Source organism: Lolium rigidum, chromosome 1, assembly GCF_022539505.1.
Source record: "Lolium rigidum isolate FL_2022 chromosome 1, APGP_CSIRO_Lrig_0.1, whole genome shotgun sequence".
Lineage (NCBI taxonomy): Eukaryota > Viridiplantae > Streptophyta > Magnoliopsida > Poales > Poaceae > Lolium > Lolium rigidum.
The window spans coordinates 344,171,749-344,198,009 of record NC_061508.1 but is presented as its reverse complement, the minus strand read 5'-3'; the positions used below and the strand labels follow the sequence as shown (position 1 = coordinate 344,198,009).

The window sequence follows — 26,261 nt, the reverse complement described above, 5'->3', positions numbered from 1 at the left end:
TTCTCCGAACATAACATTACCGGCTAAGCTTACCTGTGTTGTGATCTTACTTGGGGTTTGGGGGCTTGAAGTGGCGATAGACAGTGAAGAAGCTCTGCAGCACGGCCAGGGCGAGCAGGAGCAGGGCCGCGAGCACCGACATGATCACCCAGGGATTGGTGAAATAGTTGCGCACGAGCGCCGCGCGCCACTTGTGCCGCCTGCTGTCCCTGTACTTGTTCACCGCGCCCATTATGCCGACCAGGTAGTTGTCGGTGGACCAGTGCACCTGGGCGACTATGTCGCTGAAAAATCGCCGGGCAATGCTCGTTCTGCTGTTGAGATGGTTGACAAGGATGCCACGCAGGCCCAGGATCCTCATGTCCTCCGGCGAGGTGATGAGGCAGTTCATGAAGAAGGCGTAGGTGGAGACGTCCCGCGCGGTGTCCGGGTATGTCTGCTCGAACGCGATTAGGTTCCGGAGCAGCGACTCGCTGGAGTCGTTGAGCTCCAGCTGCGGGATCTCAAGTACGCCACGGGCAAAGACAATGTCCAGGAAGCTCCTTGCATTACTTCTCTTCCGAAACCGGATCCCGGCCTCCTCCAGCTCCTTGGCGCATGGGATCCACTGTGGAAGCTCCGGCAGCAAAGCGTCACTTTGGCGGTGCCAGTGCTGCTGCTGGCGTTGGCTCGGCGGTAGGCTGACAGAGAGGTAGAAGAGATGCAGCAGGTGGTGCACTTTGTTGCATGCGATGTGCGAGCGGTGCAACATTTGGGGACGAAGAGAGCGGAAAAGCCTGAGGCTGCCAGTCACGAGGAGCTCTTCGGGTTCGTCCTCATTCCTGAGCTGCTGAAAGAGATTCCGGATGACGGAAAAGGGGATCTGGTTCTCCAGAAGCAGCCGGTTAATTTTTTGGTTGTGCGAACCAAAAGGAATGGTGTTTTTGGGTTGTACCAAGTCTGAAACCGAGTGGATTTATTTTTTGTCCCATATTTTTCTATTCTATATTTTTTTTTACTGGGAATCGGAATCTTAGATGAATCTAAAGGTTATTTAGATTTATTTATTTCTTTACTATATTTAGTATAATTGTTATATGACACATTTTTTTTAATGGGGAAACTACGTCCTCGAGCCCGAGGTCTGAATTTTTTCATAATAGTACTCCTACTGACTTCGGCTTTAGTAATGAATAAATTTGCTGTCACGCGTCACCAGCTGCCACACCCCACACCTGCCGTATACCTGAGTCCAGTCCTCGTAACCATCCTGGTCAAATTGATCTCTGTAGCCATCAGCTTCCATTTTCGCGCGGCGCGCATACTTTAGCAAGCGGTGTAGGATGAAACAACCGTCGAGTAACATCATCTCGGCCACCTCATCTTCGGGATGGGAACCCGAAGTCCTCAAAGTGCCTTGAGAGTAGGAGGCCTGAATTTGAGGCAAAAGGCGTTTCATGCTCGTGAAACATCTGTCCAGTAGCACCACAGTCCTGGCGGGCTCCAAAAGGGTACAGTGCCGGCTAATGAGCTGCCGCACACAGCACCATTTGTACTTATCAAATTGCACCAAGCTTTCTTTGTACTTGCACGGGGGAAGACCACCAATCTTGGAGTTTCTGCTGCCTAGACAAACAGCAACTGGCTCATATTCTCCCCTGGCGTCATAACCAGAGTTATAAAGTTCCTGGGGGACCATGTAGATGGTGGGTTGCTGCGAGTCACCATATACCGCAGGAACTGCGCTGCACAATTTCTTTAGCATTATCTTAAAATAGCGCTTGTTTACATGCACGTCGCTGATCTCTGAGGAAAAGACCAATACACAGTTAAATTTTACCTAGTTCTTAATTTCAATCCTCGTCTCATTGATGAAGATGGAGTTTTAACAATGCAAGAACAAAAGAAGGCCAGTTTAGTCAAAACACAATATATTTTTATGCTGCAGATTGGCATGGGTTTGTAATCTGCAGGGACATCCTCAACTAAACCTAGCTCTCAAAGATGGATGAGGCTAAAACTATTATTCCAAAACTGTCCAAGTTACATTCTTGTGCATGTACTGATGTAGCAGATAGTTTATTTGCATCGGTGAACTAGCCATTTTTAATTTTTATAGTGTGATGTTAACACAAAACTGTGCTCATGCTGATACAGTGATCTAACAGGCCGTATAGTATCCTAGAAGCTATCGACTCGGAATTTATTCCTGGTACTGTATACTGATGTTAACTCAAAAGTAATGGAATAGGTACATCATCGTATAAACTGTCTATATTTATGTACAGTTGACTGATCATATCTGAGATACTACAAAATTCCTTTCGGACTGATGCTAACTTATCAGTACACGTTGAGATATGTTGCTTTATTCTGTTGAGTATTCTCAGCTACTTTTCTTAATGATCACAATTTGCATAAAGCAGCCAGTTAGCATCACATCCGGAGCAAAAAAGTATATATTGATGGTCATGGTGACAGTATCAAGCTGGCGTGAATAGCTGCCGGCAGTTCGTGTGAACCAGAGGTGGACGCCACATAGTTCAGAGGATGATCGCTGCATCGTAGCACATGAAAATAATGGCGATTTGCACAAAAATAACCCAAAACTGAAAGAAAAGCACAGACTGACCCTCCGGCGAAACTATTTCACCAATCTAACCCTTTTGTGTGGCGCCCCTCCCACGGGCGCCACATATGCCCATGTGGCTCCCCTCCTGCCGGCGCCACTGACCCAGCCGACGTGGCCCCCTCGCCGCTGAGCTGGTGCGCCCATCCGACGTGGCAGCATGTGTGGCGCCCCTCCCAACGGCGCCACACGTGCCAACTTATATCATGTTTTCGGTCCAAAACATCCAGGGGCTCCGGAACGTCTGGGACTTAGCCGTTTTGCGAGGCTCGATGTGTGGCGCCGATGCCACGGGCGCCACACTAGCCTGTGTGGCGCCGATGCCACGGGCGCCACACATCCACTTAAGTGTGGCGCCCGCGCCCGCGCCCAGCCCGACCATCTTCTTCTCTGTTTCTTGGACGACCTCCCTCTCTCCCCCAAGGCGGCCGGCGGTTCCTCCTCCTCCCTCCCTCTCTCCCCCAACAAATCGGCCACAAATTCGTCAGATCTGACCGGCCAATCTCTTCCCCATCCATTCCTCAAGGTAATCCCCTTCGAATCCCTCACATTCATCCACTAATTTCATAGATCTTGCTAGATTTGCACATGAACCCTAGACATGGAAACTAGATTTGAAATGGCTATGTATGTGTTGAATGTGTATGTGTAGGAACCCTAGATATGTAGGAACCCTAGATATGTAGGAACCCTAGATGTGTTGAATGAAATTTTACATGTATGTGTTGAAATCCTATGTATGCATGTGTTGAAATGTCTAATATTTGCCTAGCAAATGCATTCAAATTTGTTACATATGCCTATTATTTGTGATGGAATAACTCATGTATTCTTGATCCAAATATTTGTATGTGTGTATGTATGGAACCTTATGTATGTATGTGGTGAAAGGCAAAATTGGAGCATGTATTTGGATATGAACTCTCATGTATGTGTGATGTATAGGTGATTCGAAAGTTAGATATATTCTCATGTATTCTTGATGGAATAACTCATATTTGTTAGGAATGTATGTGTGATGGCTTATTTGGATATATTCTCATGTATGTGTTGCTCATACATGTAGGATGGTGTGGCTTCTGGATGAAGAGTACGACAGGTTGCACCGGGCTGTTCATATGACGGAGAAGGGAACGGATCTTCAACCTTTGAAGATTCGTTACCATGGCACATCGGATATACCGTATGACGAGAGGTACACGGAGTTCATCCGGCCTACCGGTCTTCTCCCGTTCATATCCCTTGTAAGCCGTGGGGGGCCACTCATGAACCCCTCGGCACTCACCGCCCTTGTCGACCGGTGGAGGCCGGAGACTCACACCTTCCACTTGAGGGCCGGCGAGATGGCCCCTACTCTCCAGGATGTTTCCATGATCCTTGGACTACCTATTCAGGGCGAGCCACTGTGTATGAACACAGCTTCTGATGGGTGGCGCCAGCAGATGGAGGTGCTTATTGGCAGGGCTCCTCCGCCGCCAGCAGATCCTTGGACTACCTATTTCATTAAGGTATGATCACCAACTTTGAATGTACGATACTATGATGTGGTGGATTTGTAACCATGAACGGGATGACGCAGAACACTGCACGAAAGATGCGGCGGTTAGCCAGCTTGCTAGGTTGCCGGGAAGCCGAAATCGCTACATCTTCCTCTTCAGAAGAGCGGGAGGTATGGACTATTTTGTTGCTGTCAAACATGTTCTTACTAATTTCAACTTTGTAATCTCATGTGTTCGTGTCTGTGAAGATTCCTGAGGACGAGCTAATTCTGAGTCAAGCCATACTTCCAAAGCGTACCTCCAAGCAAGCCGCACGGTCAGCTTACCAGTTGAAGCCAAGGGGCAAGGGTCCAAACCGGTACACTCCGGAAGATTATGTCAGCCGAGGAAAGAAGGTTGTCACTGAGGAGGATGAGGGGCCGCGGCGGAGATCAGATATGTCGAGGATGAGGAACGACGAGCCGTTCTCTTCAGAGGAGGAGGAGGAGGATGAGGAGGAGGAGGAGGAGGAGCAGGAGCAGGAGCAGCAGGAGCAGCAGCAGGAGCAGCAGCAGGAGCAGCCACGGCAGCGGACGAAGAGGATGGCCGTCCGGAAGCAGCCCGCGAGGACGGCACGTCGAGGACGCTACTAGGATGTGCCCACGAGTTGTTGTGAACTCTATATTCATAAGTATCGATTTGTGAACCCTATGTCATGTCGAACCATGGTCTGTAATGCTACTTGTTGTTTGAATCTACGTGCTCCAATGTGACCTATGAAGTGTTATATGTGTATGTCATGAAATTGCTACTTGTTGTGTCCAATGTTGTACTCGTAACTGTTGGAGTTTGATAGGATTTTTCTTGTTTTTAACAAAAGTCAATGTGTGGCGCCCTTCCAACTGGCGCCACAAGTGCTTGTGTGGCGCCCGTGGCATCGGCGCCACACATGCCAACTTATATCAACCATTGGGTCGAAAACATCCAGGGGCTCCGGACGATAAGTCCTTAGCCGTTTCGCGAGCCTCTATGTGTGGCGCCCGTGGCATCGGCGCCACACAGGCTAGTGTGGCGCCCGTGGCATCGGCGCCACACATCGAGCCTCGCAAAACGGCTAAGTCCCAGACGTTCCGGAGCCCCTGGATGTTTTGGACCGAAAACATGATATAAGTTGGCACGTGTGGCGCCGTTGGGAGGGGCGCCACACATGCTGCCACGTCGGATGGGCGCACCAGCTCAGCGGCGAGGGGGCCACGTCGGCTAGGTCAGTGGCGCCGGCAGGAGGGGAGCCACATGGGCATGTGTGGCGCCCGTGGAAGGGGCGCCACACAAAAGGGTTAGATTGGTGAAATAGTTTCGCCGGAGGGTTAGTCTGTGCTTTTCTTTCAGTTTTGGGTTATTTTTGTGCAAATCGCCGAAAATAATAGTGGGAATCTTGTTTTATTTTTTTATTGATATGATAAAATAGTTTTTTCCCTGATTATTCTAGGAATATACAGCCCTGAAAGCTAACAAGATGACTGAAACCCACTTGCACCACGATTATGAATACATAATCCGAGCAAGCTTATATGTATTTTTTAAATATCAATATCTGGATATACCTGATCATAATAATGCAAAACTATCTAGTCTAGATTCAAAAGCACTGCAATCAAACATTTTATGGTAGTTTGGGTAGGTTGAAATGTGATATTACATGCCTAGATTTATGTATATGTGGTCCAAGTATTTCCAAATTTTTTTGGAAGTTATCTACTCCGTATTTATTTTGAGTATGTATACATTTCTGTGTATGCCTCAAAACTGAATTTCTGGAAAAAAAAGTATATTCGTGAATTTCTGCACATGAAAGCATAGCGCCTGGCACCATGAAGCCTCGGTTAATTAGTACCATCCAGATTTAAATGCAGCTTATAACAAATAGTAGCTTCTGCTAAGTGAAACTACAATTCAGAACTGAATGCTACAATCACATTCCTTTCGATGCGTTAAGAGCATCTGCCCGCGGCAGAGGCGCTATTTTGCAGCGCGCGTTGCTGTGCGAAAAACGCATCTCCGGCAGAGGCTCTATTTTGCAGCGCGCGCGGCACAAAGTGCTAAATCCGACCGTTTTTTGAAAATTTAAATCGAACGAACTATGAAAATTTGATCGAAAATACGAATATATTATAAAAGTTCTACGATACAATGCAACATATAGAACTGGAGCTACTCGTCCGAGTCCCAATCGAAGTCCGAGCTGCTCGGAGTCGTCTCCGACACCAGCGTCGTCGTCCACTCGAAGGAGGAGGAGGAGGAGAGGACGATGGTCGACGGCCCTGCGCCGTTCTTCTTTTCCTCCTCCTTCCTCGCCGCCTTCGCGGCCCTCGCCGCCTTCCTCGCCGCGGACTCGGCGCGGCGCTTCTCGCGCGAAGCTTTTTTCTTCGCCTTCTCCGCCGCCTTCTCCTCCTCCTTCTTCTCTTTCTCCGCGTAGAAGGCCGCCGTGGCGGCGACGTCCTCGGGGAAGCGGCGCGCCCATTCAACACGGAGCGCCTCGTCGCGCTCGGCGATGAGCAAGCGCTGCTTCAGCTCCCGCTGTCGGCGCTGCTGCTCCCGCGTGATCATCGGCGGCGGCGGCGCGAGCATCTCCGCCTGCTCCCGCGTGAACACGTCGTGGAAGTTCATCTGGCGGCGGGAGCGGCCCAGCCGCCACGCGACGGCGTCGTAGGCCCGCGCCGCCTCGTGCGCCATGTCGAAGGTGCCGAGGCGGATCCGCTCCTTGCCGAAACGGATCTCCGCGTCGAATCGGCCGCTCGGCCGCGCCCGAACGCCGTGGTAGCCGGAGGGTGGGCGGCGGCGCGGAGGCATCTTCGCGTGGAGGCGGAACGGCCGGAGGCGGAGCGGCGCGGGAGGGAGAGAGGCGGGGAGAGAGACGGACAGAGGCGAAGACGCGTGGAGGCGGAATGGCAGTTGGCCGCTTCGCGCGTGTCGTGTTTGTAGCGCTCGCGGCAGATTTCCCGCGCGGGATAGCGCGAAAGAGCGCGGGCGGCAAAAATTTTAGCGTGCGCCGTTTTCCTGCCTCCGCTGGAACAGCGCGGCAGCGCCCGCGCGCGGCAAACCGGTGGTTTTTTTGCCGCGCGGGGCTTTTAGCGCGCCTGTTGGAGATGCTCTAAAAAGAATGGAGAAGGTTATAGACCTGAACGTCCTGGATTAGTCCAGATGTTGCGAATGGCCCCGATAAGCTCATAGTGTTCTGGTGCTGGGGCTGACGCGGTATGGACTTCATTCACAAATGACACAACGGGGTATCTGGAAAACGCAGTGTTATGGACAAAATGAAGATTAAATAAAGATGATTTGACAAGCAGAAAATGATAGCCCACGGCACCCTGCATAAGTCGACGAGTTTGGCAGCAGTACCCACACAAATAACACAATGCATCTATCATTCGGTTCACTACTCATGATGTTTAGGCTTTGCACTACTCATATGTTTCACCAAGTTCGCATAAACTTCCAAAAGAAAAACCCAAAATCAAGAAATCTCAAGACAATAGTCCTGGGGCACACAAAAATTGAACCAAGAACAACAAGTTTTTTTTTATAAAAAAGAGCAAAAGAATGGGGAGGACAACACAGGCTGTGGTCATAATCCAAGCCAGATTCGATCTCGTGTATATTCTTTTCTATTTTCTTGTAGTGAACATTAGGCCTGGTTTTGATGTACGGACCTACGAGATGGAGTATCAACTTGATGCTCCCAGGTGCCAAGCTTTGGTTTGGCGCCCACCATCTCACTCTGAGGCTCGCCCATGTTGCTCATGTCGTCGTTACCGCTCATGTCGCTCATGGTGCTGATCTGAGCTTAGGGAGGAAGATAGAGTGGGAAAGACGCAAAGTGCATCAAGCTGGGAGCAGCTGATCTAGATCGACTATAGAGAGCTTTGGATAAAGGCATGCAATAGCTAAACTAATGATGGTTAAAGAGAGTGAGTGTGGGTGCCATTTGGTGGAGGACTATGACCGTCTCTCGATGTATATAAAGGGAAAGAAAGAGAATTTTGGATACTAGATGAGAACATAAGAGTAAATAGAAAAAGGAAACTGCTTGCTCTACTTTCTTTACTTTTCGCTCCCGCTCATTCTCTTATGTAGTTGCGGGAACTGATAATAGATATTCCAATTTATCAGACATTCATATTGGAAAATAAAAAATGGCCATGGTAATATCCGAATCCAGGTGAGCATAAAAATGGATGTGGTAGATATCGAAATTGGTTTTACAAATGCAAAAACAAAAATGTGATATTGGATTTTGCATCAAATGTGGATATGAAAATAGATATATCCATATCTAAATAAAATTATGTTAACATATTTTTAGAATTTCTATCCCAATATGCCAATTATATTAAACCAAAAAACACTAACAAAGTGTAAAATGTGAGTGAAAAGCTGGCTAAGCACGGACCCGACCAATCTGGTGTGCATGTCACTGGGTGACGAGGAAGGGGAGATGACAAGATGAGTTGGATGATGCGAACTTGGGCCGGTGCACTCTGTTGGGAGGTGGGCGAACAACAAGACGACATGAACCGGTTGATGCTTCAGCCGGTTGCACAATAGAGTTTTCCTTTAACAAATTTTTTGACCATTAATTTGGTAAAAAATATATAAATTATATGTCACAAACATTATACTATCTGATACTTTTTAAACTATAAATCAAATGAAATAACTTTTATAGCATATATCTTATATTTTGTTGACAAAATTAGTGGTCAAAGTTTTCTTAAAAGTATGTGCATGCCTTATGAAACGACCCGGGAGAGTACCTGAAATGCGTTATTGCCCTTATATACAAAAACGGAGGAAGTACTATTTTGTATTGGTGTATTTTTTATTAAGTAATGTGTTTCGAAACACCGGGTACGACATACAAGTGTACACATATAAACACTCATACAGAGTCTACTTTTTTTTGGGGGGGAGGGGGGGGGGGGGGAGGGGGGGGATCATACAGAGTCTATTGAACAGCACTAGAGGCATGACCCTTAAAAATTGATGAAGTACTATGGACGGATAACATCGTCTCCAGCAAATCAAATAGGCCTTTGTAGTTTGTAGCAGAAAATGATATGGTCAATACAAACTGACAATTGGACTGCTTATAGAATTCCATTTGTGTACCCGGGGAAAACAAGCACTTATTTGTGAATCGGGACGTATATATCTATGGCAATGACTCAATTCAGTTTACAATAAGAGTACTGAATACAAGGGAATACATCAACACGCAATCCGCTGAAGAAATATAAGCAACATTATGCAATCATCATACAGGCGCATAGCAGGCTACACATGGCCAAATTAAGATCGGAAGCAATTTAAATCTCCGGTCCATGGTTAGAGAGTATTGTAAACCGCCCCCAATACATGGTCCAGTTTTATTGAAAGCAGCAACTGAGATGTTCTCCGAACATAACATTACCGGCTAAGCTTACCTGTGTTGTGCTCTTACTTGGGGTTTGGGGGCTTGAAGTGGCGATAGACAGTGAAGAAGCTCTGTAGCACGGCCAGGGCGAGCAGGAGCAGGGCCGCGAGCACTGACATGATCACCCAGGGATTGGTGAAATAGTTGCGCACGAGCGCCGCGCGCCACTTGTGCCGCCTGCTGTCCCTGTACTTGTTCACCGCGCCCATTATGCCGACCAGGTAGTTGTCGGCGGACCAGTGCACCTGGGCGACTATGTCGCTGAAAAATCGCCAGGCAATGCTCCTTCTGCTGTTGAGATGGTTGACAAGGATGCCACGCAGGCCCAGGATCCTCATGTCCTCCGGCGAGGTGACGAGGCAGTTCATGAAGAAGGCGTAGGTGGAGACGTCCCACGCGGTGTCCGGGTATGTCTGCTCGAACGCGATGAGGTTCCGGAACATTGACTCGCTGAAGTCGTCGAGCTCCAGCTGCGGGATCTCCAGCACGCCGCGGGCGAACTTGATGGCAAGGAAGCTCGTGGCGTTCTTCCTCATCTTGAACCGGATCCCGGCCTCCTTCAGCTCCTTGGCGCACGGGATCCACGTACTGCGGGAGCTCCGACAGCAGCTCGCCACTCTGGCGATGGCGGGAATGCTGCTGGCGGTCAGTCGTCGGGAGGCCCACGGAGAGGTAGAAGAGGTGCAGCAGGTGGTGCACGTCGTTGCATGTGATGCTTGTAAGAGTTGAATCTCTCAACTCAGGAGGTAGCTAGCTCTCTGATCTCTGGCTGCGTCGCACAGCTAGAAGAAATACACGCAGTTGCACTACGGGGAAGACGCCGTGGGCCGACGGCCCCGCACCGTCGGCACAGGTAAGTCCACCGTCGGCACCGTCTCTGCCGACGGTGACCGTCGGCGTACCGGCGTCGGCACAGATGGCGTCGGGGTTCGCGCGGGCACCGTCGGCGTAGCACGACACCGTCGGCACAGGCGTACGCCGACGGCTGGACGGTGGCCGTCGGCCTGCCCATCGTCGGCACACTCATCTCGCCGTCACGCCGGCTGCCGTCAACGTTCACCGTCGGCACAGTTTCTTTTTTTTTTCCCAGAACCGGCGGGAAATCGTTCTGATTTGAACTGGAAAAAAACGCGCGCTGGGCAGCAGCTGTGCCGACGGTGTCACCGTCGGCACAGACCCTGCCATTTGGCACAGCTATGGGCCTGTGCCGACGGTGACACCGTCGGCACAGCTGCTGCCCAGTTTTTTTAATTTCCCTGATTTTGCTCCATTTGCACAGCAATTGCATATAAAATAGCAGTATCATATACGAATTGCACACATATAGCTCACATCACAGATATAGCACAAATATGGCACCAAATCCCAAATTTAGTACAAATATAGCACACAAGCAATACGGTACATATAGTCATCCTACATAGATCATTCTACACATATAGCATGTGTCATGTAGCTAGTACAATGTATGGTGGTGCACTACCCGAGTGACGATCTAGCTACAGACGATCTAGCTCCGAGTGGGTGAAGTGAGGCCGCTGTATCTCGACGGTGCTCGGGGAGGTAGAACCACGACGAGAGCCACCGGAACCAGAAAAATGCCGAGGTTCGGCAGAAGCACCAGGAGAATGGCGACCGGGGTGCATCGGCGTACCACAAGGAGTGTCGTTCCCGGATTCTCCCAATCCCTACATGTTGGAGGGAGTTAGCAACTTAGCCATGTCACACCAAGTTAGCAACTTAGCCAAGTTAGCAACTTACCGGGGTCAACTGACGCTGACGCTTGTACATGATATAGAACTCCTCCTTGGACGGGAACACCGGCGTCGGCCCCGGATGAGGTGGCTGCGGGAGTGGTTCCTCTCGCACTCCAGTCATCATGAACCGAGTGAAACTCTGCAAGAAACGGGAGAGATAGCTCAGATTCAAACATGGGGACTTATGATGTTTTGCAACCATAGAGATTGAAACTTACCGCCATCTGGTTGCTCGTCCACTGGACATAGGCATCTTTCACAAGGTCATGCTCCTTAATCTTCTCGAGATACTCCTCGTAAGCTACTGCATAGGCCTCCTCGAGCTGAGTCTACAATTTCAGAAATAATGTGTCTCATCAACATAGCCATTCAGGAACAAGAGTCAAAGAGGATGAAAGTGTGGATGACTTACATCAACCTCTACCCGAGAACGGCATGTAGTCCGCGAGGAGGTAGCGTAGCTGCCGGAGGGGAGGGTAGCCTTGATCTGCGTGAAGTTCCTCTGAGGCTTGAAACCCCCAGCAAGGCAGGCAGGACGTCCATGCGGCTGGCCGGACCCCGCCGAGCATCATCGCCACCTCGTCGACCGGCTCGGTCATAGGGTCCTCCACCTCCGGATGGAGCTTGGCGTACTCCTCGCGGTATCTTTCCTTGTTCTCTTTGGCCTTGCCGTAGTACATCTCGGGCGCGGGCCGAGGCTCGTTCGGACGGGCGTCACCGGCTTCATGTGCGTCCACGCTTCCATCTCACCAAGTTCCCTCCCGAGCTTCTTCCCCTGCATCACAAAACAAATGTTATGCATATCATCGAAAATCAAAAAAATGCAGCTTGTTCCATTTTTATATGTACCGAACGCTCCCGATAGCGATCGGTGCTGCTGCTCCCCGCGAGTGTGTGTTCCCTGAGAACCACGGTTGGCCTTGTTCCGGTCGCTCACGGCCTTGAAATCGGGGTTTTCGCCGACCCAATTCTTGACCAACTCCATGAAGGCGGCCCTCTTATTATTATCAGCCCAATGTGGTACAACCTGCAAAATCAAAACTCATTTGAAGAACAAACAATATAGTTGCAAGTTAGCCGCGGTACATAGAATCGCATTGACAATTACTTACCGACATGAAGTCATCTATCGTCATAGCCGGGGCGAGTCCCTGCACAATCTCAGGCTTTGTGTACCTTACGCCCTGCTCAGCATAGAAGTGGCCGATGCACGTGATCCTCTGGTTGTACCACTGCTGCCGTGTCAACTTCCGACACATGTTACGGAGCACCACGTCCGCCCTCTCCTTATGCTCAGTCGCCACCCTATAATTGCGCTGCAATCAAGCATAACCGAAAGTGTGAGAGGCATGAGTTATCACGGTGGGGTTATCAACTACATATGAACGAAACCCAAAGAGTATGCATTACGTACCCAAAACTTCTTGATCACGGCGTCGGCGGCGGAAGTAAAGCCAGGGTAAGGCGCTATCTCATAGTCTTCCCAAATGTAGGCTAGCTTGGACTCGCCCCCAAGGACCGGAGTGTACATCCCCGGCCAGTACTTCCTAATAGCAGCTCCAATCAGTACTCCCTGGCACGCGGACATTCTTCCCCGTGTATGTGAAATTCCTGCACAATTATCAAACATTAGAAAATGCTAAGTGTCATAACGAAAATGAAATCACCTTACTACTTACTCTATCTTTCCTGGGACAAGGAGCCACTTCTCATCCTCCGTAGCAGGTTCCTTACTCTCATCGGGAACCTGCGCTTTCCCACGAATCCGCAACTTCTTCGGAGCCATCTCCGTCGAAGCCTCCTCGTCCCTAGACTCCTCCTCCTCCTCCCTAGTGTCCTCCTCCTCCTCCCTAGTGTCCTCCTCCTCGTCCATAGACTGCGAAGCCACCGAGCCGTGAAGCGGAGGGAATGTCGGCCTAGAAGGAGCCGTGCATTCCCCCTCGTCCTCCAGGCTCGTCCTCCCCCTCGTCCTCCAGCTCGTCCTCCCCTCGTCCTCCGGCTCGTCCTCCCCCTCGTCCTCCCCGTCCTCCGTCCGCGTCTTCGTAACGCCGGGTGGGAACAATGGGTCTTCCACTCCGTCCGGAAGCACCCGGCCCCGGTTTCCGCCGATGCATCCGATCAAGCAAGGAGCTCGATGATGCCTTCCGTCCGCTCATATTGGGCAATTACCTCGCATAAGAAAAGAGAAAATAATTAATAAGCATGTTGAAAATTAATAAGCATAATGACAAATATAGGTACTAAGCATAATGAAAAATGTAGGTATTAAGCATAATGACAAATGTATGTATTAAGCATAATGATAATGTAGGTACTAAGCATAATGACAAATGTATGTATTAAGCATAATGATAATGTAGGTACTAAGCATAAAAGACCCTCACCATTCATCACCACTCTCATCTCTAGGCATTGGGTTCTCAGCCTCACTATCAAAATCAGTATCATATGAGTATTCATGGTTGGCATTGGGTTCCGGTTGAGTCTCGACAATGTTGTCTTTGCTCGCATGGCGCTTGGTGAGCATAGCTATGTCCTTCAGGTCCACCACGGTCTCACCACGCATTTGTACATCGTTGTGGAGATCCTGAAGACCTATGTCTATTTGAAGAGCCCCGAACTCGCTCTTCCTCTTGATAGAAAATTCCCTCATATGTTACCGGGTCAATGTTGTTGTAATCGTCCTCGGAGGGGATGGGTAGCTTACCATGTGGCGATACCCGGAACACGACTTCCCAGCCCATGAGTTCCTCATTCCGACATGGGTAGGACAAATAATAAACTTGCTTGGTTTGGTGAGCCACAACATAGACGTCGGATCCGCTCGTAGGTGGTTGTAGGCCTAACTTCAACTAAACCAATGGAGGGGGTGCTTCTCATTCCACCGTGTGGGTCAAACCAGATGGCATTTGAACACAAAGAGCTTGAGTTCTATGTTTGCGTTGTTGAACGTCAACTCGTATACCTTTTGTAACCTTCCATAGTAATCAAGATCATCGGCTCCGCGGGTGTAGACCCCAGTATTTATTGTTTTTGCATTAGGCCGGTTCTTCTCGGTGAAACTCCGTATGGAAGCGATACCCATTTACATCATACTTCTCATGCGTATGGACTCTACGGTTAAAACCCCGGGAAACGCATCTCAACTCATCTCGTCATCTCAACGTTGGGATCAGCTCCCTACAAGTTCGGTTCAGATTATTTTGTGCATTAGTTACGTGTAATAAGACAAGTCACGGATTGCAAAGTAAGAGGAACATTTGAGAAATTACTTTTTCATGGAACCAGTTCACGAAGCTTTTATTTAAGGGCGGGGCACCCTCTTTCGAAGAGTGTACCACTCGCGTGGGAGTGGGACCATTTCTTCCCGACCACATTTCATCATGGAATTGGCTGAAAGGAGAAAATACGTATTAGACCAAAACCAAGTTACTTGGTTGCAAAGTAATTGGTTCATCATTTTACCTCATGAAATCGACCACTTCCTCCATGTTCATAAGCACGTAAAGCATTATGCAATCCTTCTCTTCTGGCGAAATGTTCTCCACTTTTGAGGCACCGGCCTCTGCCACCGGGATATTTGAAGAGCAAGAGCTTTGGGTCACGGTTGGGCTCATCGGAATTGTACCGAGCGACCGGGTTATGCTTAGTGGGCACATCATTGGCATAGTACATTGTCGTGGCGTCCGCCATCTCATGGAGGAGAGTTGCCTCAGCCTATGCATGCTTCAATCTTATTTTTGTTTCCACATTTGTACCGAATATATTTGAACTCCCTCTCAATACAAAACTGCCAACGATATCGCACCGGTCCCCCCAAGAGTGCCTCGTTGGCGAGATGCACGATGAGATGTAACATCGGAGTGAAGAAGCCCGGGGGGAATATCATCTCTAACTTGCATAGCATGTCCGGCACTTGTTGCCGCAGCTTCTCAATCACCTCGGTACATATCCGCTTAGCACGGACCGTGCGGAAAAAATGGCTCACCTCCGCAAGCACTCGCCGTACATGATCGGGGAGATACCCTCGAAGCATCACCGGCATCGACCGCTCAATCCATATATGATAGTCGTGACTCTTGAGCCCGTTTATTTTTCCCGTAGCAAGATTGACTCCCTTACTCATATTCGAACAATAACCATCGGGGAACATCACGTCATATTTGAGCCACGTAAATGCCTCCTTCTTGTCGGCGCTATCAAGACAATGACTTGGCATGCGGCTTTAACCAACCTTTTCGATTGCCCTCGGGAGGCTGCATGTGTAGAGCCACCCTGTCACATATCTCCTCAATATCGACTCTAGCTGAAACATTATCCCTTGACTTGCCTGGTATGTTGCAAGCAGGTGTTAAGGAATGCCTCCCCACAATTCTTTTCGGTGTGCATCATATCGATATTATGGGGAAGTTCAAGGTCCTTGTAATACTCGAGCTCTGTTATGCCTGCTATGTGAGTTCAGCTTGTGCGTTTTACCATATCCCTCAAATTGGTGGCCGGGTTCCTTACTAGGTCGGAGAGCACGTAGCTCAGCATCAACGATTGCACCATTGAACTTTGGTATTTCTTTATGTTCAAGCACAACTACGCCTTTCGTGAAGTTTTTCTTGTCGGATCTGAACCGATGCCCTGGACTCGAGGAACTTGCGGTGTTTGTCAAAGGCAACATATTTGTGTCCAGCTTTTAGGTGCTCGAATTCTAGTTCGTGCCTCGCACACTTGGGCATGGAAACTTACCAGCTGTACTATGCCCACGAGAATAGGGCGTACCCGGGTAGGTCATGCATCGAATAGTGGAACCAAACTTTCATGATGAAGTTTCTCTTTGATGCTCGGTCGTATGTCAATGTACCGTGATGCCACGAGTGGTGCAAATCATCCACAAGTGGTTGCATTAAGACACTCAATTTCTTCCCTGGATATTCAGGCCCTGGAAGGATCATCGACAAGAATATGTTCTTCCTTTGCATTACGACTCCGGGAGGGAGATTGAGCGGAATAACAAACACGGGCCAGCAGACTGTACGCGGCAGTCGACATACCATATGGGTTGAATCCATCGGTTGCTATCGCAATTCTAACATTCCGAGCCTCACTTGCCTCATTTGGGTGCTTTTCATCGAAGCGCTTCCATGATTGACCATCAGATGGATGTACCATGGGTACCTGTTTCTTCTCGTCTTGCAATCTTATCCCGGTCTTATGCCATGTCATCTGCTTGCGGTCTCCTCGAACATGTAAAGCCGCTGGATTCTTTTGATGAATGGGAGATAACGAAGAATCTTTATGGCTACTTTTGTCCGCCTCTTCGACCATTGCCTACATCTACCTCATGATACCTAGAGTGACCACACTTGGCACAGTACTTGTCATCCGCATAGTCTTTCCAAAACAAAAGGCAAAGTTTTGGACAGACATCATATGTTACATAATCCATTTTCAATGCTTTCAAGATTTTCTTCGTTTCGTACATGGTCTTGGGCAAGCAATGACCTTCAGGCAACATGTTACCTACTGTGTTCAGAGTCTTTTCAAAGGATGCTCGAGTACTCTCAAACATGCACTTGTCGGCTAGCAAGCTGCGTGATGCCATCAAGTTGAGACATTTTTGCACCCGGGTATAGAGGCCTCCTAGCCGAGGCCATCATATCAATGAAGGCCCTCGCGGTTGGCTCGGGTTCCTCCTCCGGAAGTTCCTCCGGTTGTGGCGGTCCCTCCGGTTCGGGCGGTTCCTCCGGTTCGGATTGTTCGTCCCATGGTAACTCCGGCATGTCGAGCATCCCGAAGATCATCTAGCAAGTTTAAGATGCCATCGTTCTCATTGCCATCGATCCGCTGCCGCATCACCTCACCTCTATCACGTTCGTGCCGAGAAAAGTCGACCGGCGGGTCGTAGTCACGCATATACCCATTCCACCAAAGGTGTTTAGTCATCTCTAGAATATCCTTAGGATGACGCCTCCTGCAGACATTGCAAGGGCAACGGGGACGAACAATCCCCTTCGAACCACGAGCTAACTCCTTCACTAACAAATCGGTCTTCCATTTCCATTCATCCGTCACTTGAGTCGAACTAACACGGCCACCTGTACATCCACTCATTATCAGCCATCCCGCTTTATTGCGTGACAAACAACAAATAGTAGCATGAAATTGAATGCATCATATTTTTATTTTTCTACCGGCGAAAACGCGTGCATCAACCTACATCTCTACTAGGTGGGCTCCTAGCAGCCCCGGACCCGTAGTTGGGTACGTTCTCCACGTTCGCTCGGGTGCGAGACAGAGCTTCAGCAGCACCTCCGCTGCTCTCCCGATACACGTCTCGGCAAAAAGCCGAGAGGATGTGCATCCGGAGAACAACAGGGAGGCACTGACGAAATCATGGAAAACGTACCCAACTACGGGTCCGGCGACTGTCCCGTAAATGCCACAAGCGTTACGGTTCAAAATATGCTGACCACTAATGCATATTTATCCGCGTAACGCTTGCGGACGGGAATTGACACCTAGGTTACGCGACTTGACGGAGAAATTAAATCTAATGACATAAAAAATGCGGAGGGGGAGTCGGCAATTCAGCTCACCTCGGCTGTAGAGGAAGTAGTCGAACAACCGGCGATGTCGACGGCCGTAGAGATGCGCCGCAAGATCCGGGATCGTCACGCGGGATGCTCACTACTGGACCTAGTTAAAATAATAAAAATTTGTCAATGCAAATTCATCAATTGATAAAACAAATGCATTTCTACAAAATTCTTATTTATTTCACTTCAATTTCCATTTTAAATATCATTTCAATTTCTATTTACATTATTCATGTTTCTTTCAAATTATTCGAGGTAGTTAACACAAATTGGGATAAAACCGATACAATGTCCATGCAAGGTCATTCTAGTCGATTGTCTCACAACAGATACGCCAAAACAGACCATCGAGAAGAAAGAAACACCGCACGCAAACATCATCGTTGCCATTTCTCCCCGAGCAACCAATTTCGACTTCACCACTAACATCCACCTACTACCATCGTTGCCATTCCTACTACTAACTTCGACTTCACCACTAACATCCACCTGCAACTTCGACTTCATCGTTGCCATTCCTACTACTAAAAAGCTAAAAAAAGAAACAAAATAGAACAAGATTGAGCCTTACCATGGCCGGCCTTTGAGGGGCAGCGGCTGCTGCGGGCGAGGGGCCGGTGAGGAGAGGTGGCCGGGGCGAGGCAGGGGCGGCGGAGGAGAGGGGGCCGGGGCGAGGGGGCCGGGAGGGACGGCGGCGGGTGGTGGCGGCGGGTGGTGGTGGCGGGTGGCGGCGGCGGGTGGCGGCCGGTAGCGGGGTGGCGGCGGCGGGTGGTGGTCGATCTGAGGGGGCCGGGGCGAGGAAGGGGCGGCGGAGGCGAGGGGGCCAGGAGGGACGGCGGCGGGTGGCGGCAGCGGGTGGCGGCGGCGAGTGGCGGCGGCGGCGGCGCGGGTCGTGTGGGCGTGAGCGCGGGCGCGGGGAAGAGATGGGCTCGGTGTGGCCCGCGCGCTGTGTGGAGGCCACAGTTAAGTGGCCTGCCTGTGCCGACGGCCCAGTTGTGCCGACGGTGACCGTCGGCACAATTATTTTTTTTTTAAATTTTTTTAAATAAAAATTGTAACTATTTATTCCTAGCTATATTCATGAACGGCTAATTATTACTGTCATCAATCGTCATGCTCCTCGTCGTCGTCCGTCAGATGGATCAGTGCACGAGGTAGGTGACGGCGAGCGCGGCGGCCATGAGCAGGTACGCCACGGCCTGGTCGACCCTCCTGCCGTCGCCGGCCACGGCCGCCAGCCCCTCCGCCTTCCTCGCGCCGCCCTGCGCCACGCCGGCGGGCGAGTCGACGGCAGCCGAGCGAGCCATCGCTTGAACAGAAGATGAAGTCGATCGGCTCGACGGACGACGGTAGATTGCCTCCTTCCCGGTGAGCCGACGGCGGCGCAAGTCAAGAAGGCAGTACACCAAAGGAGAAGCTAGATGAGTCTTATCTTATGTTATAGCAGTGGTTGTTGTGATTCCTGGCCGCGGGGATTTGCCGTGTTTTTATAGGGGAGTCCGGAGGGTTTACGGTGATCGTTGACTTCGCAGTCAAACGTGCGTGCGTGCTCCCGGTGGCAGATGGAAGCTTCTTGCTTAGGCGCGTAAAAGTCGTTGGTTCCGAAGCTTCTTCGGAGTTATTCACCGAGGAAGGGGGCCTTGATTCGAACGAAACCGCGTGCAGACCCTATGATCCCAAGGTTCTCTCCGGTTCACCTCCGAGGGAGTTCCCCCCTATACATGCAGAATCTGCCTAAGTGTAGGAACCCCATGTCCGAGAAGCCGGGCACACCCGGAGGGGGTAGCATTGGATATAGAACCATCTCAAATCACTTTTGTGCATGCCATGTGGACACACACAACTTTTGGGGCCATTCCCTAGGTCCGATGCTCGATTTCTGACGAAACCCTAGTTACGTTGACCGCGCCGTCTACCCCTTTGATCGCATCCCATCGGGGTCCCCCGGTGGGCGTATGCCTACGTTTGAGCTTGGTTAGGTCATAGGTACATGTGGAAACAAGTACCATCCCCTATGATCCCAAGGTTCTCTCCGGTTCACCTCCGAGGGAGTTCCCCCCTATACATGCAGAATCTACCTAAGTGTAGGAACCCCATGTCCGAGAAGCCGGGCACACCCGGAGGGGGTAGCATTGGATATAGAACCATCTCAAATCACTTTTGTGCATGCCATGTGGACACACACAACTTTTGGGGCCATTCCCTAGGTCCGATGCTCGATTTCTGACGAAACCCTAGTTCTGTTGACCGCGTCGTCTACCCCTTTGATCGCATCCCATCGGGGTCCCCGGTGGGCGTATGCCTATGTTTGAGCTTGGTTAGGTCATAGGTACATGTGGAAACAAGGATCATACCCTATGATCCCAAGGTTCTCTCCGGTTCACCTCCGAGGGAGTTCCCCCCCTATACATGCATGCAGAATCTGCCTAAGTGTAGGAACCCCATGTCCGAGAAGCCGGGCACACCCGGAGGGGTAGCATTGGATATAGAACCATCTCAAATCACTTTTGTGCATGCCATGTGGACACACACAACTTTTGGGGCCATTCCCTAGGTCCGATGCTCGATTTCTGACGAAACCCTAGTTCTCTTGACCGCGTCGTCTACCCCTTTGACTGCATCCCATCGGGGGTCCCCCGGAGGGCGTATGCCTACGTTTGAGCTTGGTTAGGTCATAGGTACATGTGGAAACAAGGATCATACCCTATGATCCCAAGGTTCTCTCCGGTTCACCTCCGAGGGAGTTCCCCCTATACATGCATGCGAGAATCCGCCTAAGTGTAGGAACCCCATGTCCGAGAAGGCGGGCACACCCGGAGGGGTAGCATTGGATATAGAACCATCTCAAATCACTTTTGTGCATGCCATGTGGACACACACAACTTTTGGGGCCATTCCCTAGGTCCGATGCTCGATTTCCGACGAAACCCTAGTTCCGTTGACCGCGCCGTCTACCCCTTTGATCGCATCCCATCGGGGTCCCCGGTGGGCGTATGCCTACGTTTGAGCTTGCTTAGGTCATAGGTACATGTGGAAACAAGGACCATCCCATATGATCCCAAGGCTCTCTCCGGTTCACCTCCGAGGGAGTTCCCCCTATACATGCGAATCCGCCTAAGTGTAGGAACCCCATGTCCGAGAAGCCGGCACACCCGGAGGGGGTAGCATTGGATATAGAACCATCTCAAATCACTTTTGTGCATGCCATGTGGACACACACAACTTTTGGGGCCATTCCCTAGGTCCGATGCTCGATTTCTGACGAAACCCTAGTTCTGTTGACCGCGCCGTCTACCCCTTTGACTGCATCCCATCGGGGTCCCCGGTGGGCGTATGCCTACGTTTGAGCTTGCTTAGGTCATAGGTACATGTGGAAACAAGGATCATACCCTATGATCCCAAGGTTCTCTCCGGTTCACCTCCGAGGGAGTTCCCCCCTATACATGCATGCAGAATCTGCCTAAGTGTAGGAACCCCATGTCCGAGAAGCCGGGCACACCCGGAGGGGGTAGCATTGGATATAGAACCATCTCAAATCACTTTTGTGCATGCCATGTGGACACACACAACTTTTGGGGCCATTCCCTAGGTCCGATGCTCGATTTCTGACGAAACCCTAGTTACTGTTGACCGCGCCGTCTACCCCTTTGATCGCATCCCATCGGGGTCCCCCGGTGGGCGTATGCCTACGTTTGAGCTTGGTTAGGTCATAGGTACATGTGGAAACAAGGACCATCCCATATGATCCCAAGGTTCTCTCCGGTTCACCTCCGAGGAGTTCCCCCCTATACATGCAGAATCTGCCTAAGTGTAGGAACCCCATGTCCGAGAAGCCGGGCACACCCGGAGGGGTAGCATTGGATATAGAACCATCTCAAATCACTTTTGTGCATGCCATGTGGACACACACAACTTTTGGGGCCATTCCCTAGGTCCGATGCTCGATTTCCGACGAAACCCTAGTTCCGTTGACCGCGTCGTCTACCCCTTTGATCGCATCCCATCGGGGCCCCCGGTGGGCGTATGCCTACGTTTGAGCTTGCTTAGGTCATAGGTACATGTGGAAACAAGTATCATCCCATATGATCCCAAGGTTCTCTACGGTTCACCTCCGAGGGAGTTCCCCCCTATACATGCAGAATCTCTCCTGCCCTTTTTTTCCCGCCCCCCCTTTTCCCGCCGCTTCTCTCCCGCCCTTTTTTCCCGCCCACCCTTTCCCGCTCCTTCTCTCCCGCCCTTTTTTCCCGCCCACCCTTTCCCGCTGCTTCTCTCCCGCCCTTTTTTCCCGCCCACCCTTTCCCGCCCATTCTCCCCCGCCATGTTTTCCCGCCGTTTCAGCCCCTCGTCGGCCTATATATAGCCATGGCTTCTCCACTAACAGCACCAGCAACATTTCTCCCTTCATCACTTCTCTCATCCAATAGAACCACAAAATCCTCTGAGCTGAGCTGCCGCCGAGATGGCTCCTCGTCGCCGTAGCAACACGGGCTTCATCGGCGTTCGCCCGCGGCCTCGCGGGACATTTCGCGGCTGAAATCACCGCCGGTGGTACGCGTGTGTGGCTCGGCACCTTCTACACGAAGGAGGCTGCTGCCCGCGCATACGACGTTGCGGCTTGGAGGTTTGGCCGGCCGCGCCACGAAATGAACTTCCCGGAGGTCAGGTCTCTGACGGAAGCTCGTAGTCTCTCATCGAGCCACTACTTCGCTCACAGGGTGAAGCGCGGCGGTACGGGGCTGGCCGGCGGCGGATTGATACCACCGAGGCGGACGAGCAGTTCATGGCACAGTGGCGCGAGACCATCCCGGAGACGTCGAGGCAACGCGCGCATTCCGGAAGGAGAAGCGGACGTACGGAGAGAGAGAGGAGGGCGGGAAAGCGGCAGAGGAAGGCCGAGGTTGAAGCAGAGTACGCCAAAGGAGAGGCGTCGACATGGGGGAGAATGATGAACGGTGGTTGTGGAACCTCACAACCACCGCTTCAGAGGACACCCCCAGCGAGGATGAAGATTTCGACTTCTCTGATTAATATGTGTGTGTCAACCCAGTGTTAAGTGCTTTGTTCGTGTGTGGGTGTAGTTCTTTAAAAGCTTTGGTTTGTGTGTGGGTCTAGTTCTTTAAGTGTTTTGGTTCATGTGTGTGGGTGTAGTTTCTTTAAGTGTTTTGCTTCCTCTGTGTGGGTGTAGTTCTTTAACTGTTTCGGTTCGTGTGTGGGTCTAGTTCGTAAGCGCTTTGGTATGTGTGTGAGTCTAGTTATTTAAGTATTTTGTATCGTGTGTGGGTCTTAAGTATTTTGTATCGTGTGTGGGCCATTCACCCCCTCCGAGGTTCGATTTACGGCGAAGGGGTTCTATACCGCCCTTATACATATATATAGGTTTCTCGCAAAGGGGTTCGCCAAAATAGCAGTGAGAAATAAATAAACAAAAAAAATGATATGGATTAATAATTATATGGGTAATAATTATCTCTTTGATGCAAAAAAAAATAGAAAAAACCAAAAAATGTGCATAATTGGCTATGCCGACGGCCGCCGTTGTGCCGTGGGTCACCGTCGGCACAGCAGAAGGGGGACCCAGCAGTCAGTCGCTGTGCCGACGGCCGCCGTTGCGCCGTGGGCTACCGTCGGCACAGTGCAGACGGTGCCGTGACGGCTTAACGGCTGGGCCCTCCTGTCAGAGCGTGTACCGACGGTTGCAGATGTGCCGACGGTGACCTTCGGGCTCCACCTAGCTGTGCCGACGGCCGCGGTTGCGCCGAGGGTGGCCGTCGGTGTACCGTGCGTTGTGCCGACGGCCATGCTGTGCCGACGGTGAGCTCCGTCGCCGGTAGCTGGAGGCCTCTGTGCCGACGGCCCCGACATTTGGCCGTCGGCACATAGTCTGGCCGTCGGCACACGTCGGTTCTCCCGTAGTGTTGTTTGGTGCCCTCACGGCTTTTCTCCTTTTTATTCTCCTTAACGAAACAAACTGGATTACAATGCCTTAAGTAGCTAGCTCACATGCTGCCAGGGCAACAACCTGCCCGGCTCCTCAGCACACGACCTGCTCCACTAACAAACTAAATGACCTATTCTCATGCCACTAAGATATGCACGCACTACTCAACTCCACTTGATAACTTGTGCAGCCCGTTGGCTCCAAGACTTGCGTGCAGACCGCTTCTCACGGCAATGCTAACTTCAAGCAGCTCTTCGGCGTCTCACCGTGCACGCTACCTGGTCCATCCTTGGGCGACTTGTACATATCACATGTACTACTGCACAACTAAACACTCTTAACTAGCTACATGCAGTACTGAAACAAATATGCAGATACACATATCAAGATTAGACCCAACAATCACCCCTAATCTTGATATCCTTTCTTGACGCCGCTTCAAAGCAAGGCTGGTTCGTCGTCGGCGTAGCCTATTGCCAGCAAGGCTTTCTCCTCCTTCTTCTTCTCAGGACACTCCCAAGCAAAATGTCCAAGGTCATGACAGTTGTAGCACTCTATCTCGCTCTTGTCCTTGCGCCCTCCATCACGGCCACGACCACGTCCGCGTCCCCGCGGTGAGCCATGGCCCCTGGTCATGAGAAGTCGCTCTTCCCCTCCTTCCTCCTCTTGCCCCTTGAGGAGCTCCTCATGTGCCTTCAATGATCCAAATGCCTCCTCCATGGACATCTTGTTCACATCGCAGAACAGCCCAATGGATGAAGCGACATTGATGTACTTCTTAGAGACGACTCGCAGCAGCTTCTTCACGACGTGCTTCTCCTCCATTGGGTCTCCAAGCTCGCGGATGCGTCCCACGAGCGTCGTGAACCTCGCTGCAAAATCATCTACGGACTCTGCATAAGACATCTTGAGGCCATCAAACTCCGAGCGCAAGGATTGGATCCTCGCCTCTCGGACGCGCTCGACGCCGACATGCATGGAGCGCAGCGCCGCCCACACCTCCACTGCGGTCTCCTTCTCCGCAACTCGCAGCAGCGTCTCGTCGTCGATGCCTTGGGAGATGATGGTCATGGCCATCTCCTCCTTGCTCCCGGCGACCTCCGTGGCCGAGCTCTCCGGATCAACGGAGCTCCATGCACCGTGAACTCGCAGGATGTACTTCATCCTCATGGCCCACGCCGCGAAGTTGGTCCTGGTCAGCAGCGGCACCGACACCTTGCCGGCGGCCGCCGCCGTCGCCGCCGCCGCGCCGCCTACACCAGCCGTCACCATGGCTCCACTCGCCTCCGCTGCGTCACGCGGCATGGTCTTCGTCAACCGGCTCTGGTACCAAATGTAAGAGTTGAATCTCTCAACTCAGGAGGTAGCTAGCTCTCTGATCTCTGGCTGCGTCGCACAGCTAGAAGAAATACACGCAGTTGTTTGGTGCCCTCACGGCTTTTCTCCTTTTTATTCTCCTTAACGAAACAAACTGGATTACAATGCCTTAAGTAGCTAGCTCACATGCTGCCAGGGCAACAACCTGCCCGGCTCCTCAGCACACGACCTGCTCCACTAACAAACTAAATGACCTATTCTCATGCCACTAAGATATGCACGCACTACTCAACTCCACTTGATAACTTGTGCAGCCCGTTGGCTCCAAGACTTGCGTGCAGACCGCTTCTCACGGCAATGCTAACTTCAAGCAGCTCTTCGGCGTCTCACCGTGCACGCTACCTGGTCCATCCTTGGGCGACTTGTACATATCACATGTACTACTGCACAACTAAACACTCTTAACTAGCTACATGCAGTACTGAAACAAATATGCAGATACACATATCAAGATTAGACCCAACAATGCTCGAGTTGTGCAGCATCTGGGGACGAAGGGTCCGGAAAAGCCTGAGGCTGCCGCTCACGAGGAGCTCTTCTGACTCATCCTCATTCCTGAGCTGCTGAAAAAGCTCCCGGATCACGAAGAAAGGGATCTGGTTCTCAAGCAGCAGCAGGTCGCGCGTCACGAACTGCCAGAGGAAGCACCAGCGTCAAAGTGATCCTCATCGTCGTCAAAGTGATCGCTGCCGCCAGCGGCGCGCGTGCTTGAGCAAGCGGTGTAGGATGAAGCAGCCGTCTTCTAGGATAAGCTGGGCCACCTGGTTGTCGCCGTTGCCCAAATCCATTGACATTTCTTCAGAGTAGGATGCGTGAATTCGAGGCACGAGACCCTTCATGCTCCCGAAACAACCGTCCAGTAGCGCCGAAGTCCTTTCACGGTCCAAGAAACGACTATGCCGGCTGATGAGCTGCCGCAAACAGCACCATTTGTATTTCTGAAGCCGCCGAATTCCCGGAGGATGATGGTGAGGAACACTGGTGGAAAAAAGGGCTTTGGTCGCGGTTGGCAACTGCCATTAGTCGCGGTGGCGCAACCG

General features: G+C 51.1%; 2 pseudogenes; both read left to right on the top strand.

Annotated features, from left to right (window-relative positions):
- The first annotated feature begins 322 nt into the window (after positions 1-322).
- LOC124664197 lies at positions 323-943 on the top strand (annotated as a pseudogene).
- An 8,736-nt stretch (positions 944-9,679) lies between these two features.
- On the top strand, positions 9,680-25,763 carry LOC124664186 (annotated as a pseudogene).
- Positions 25,764-26,261: the final 498 nt, after the last annotated feature.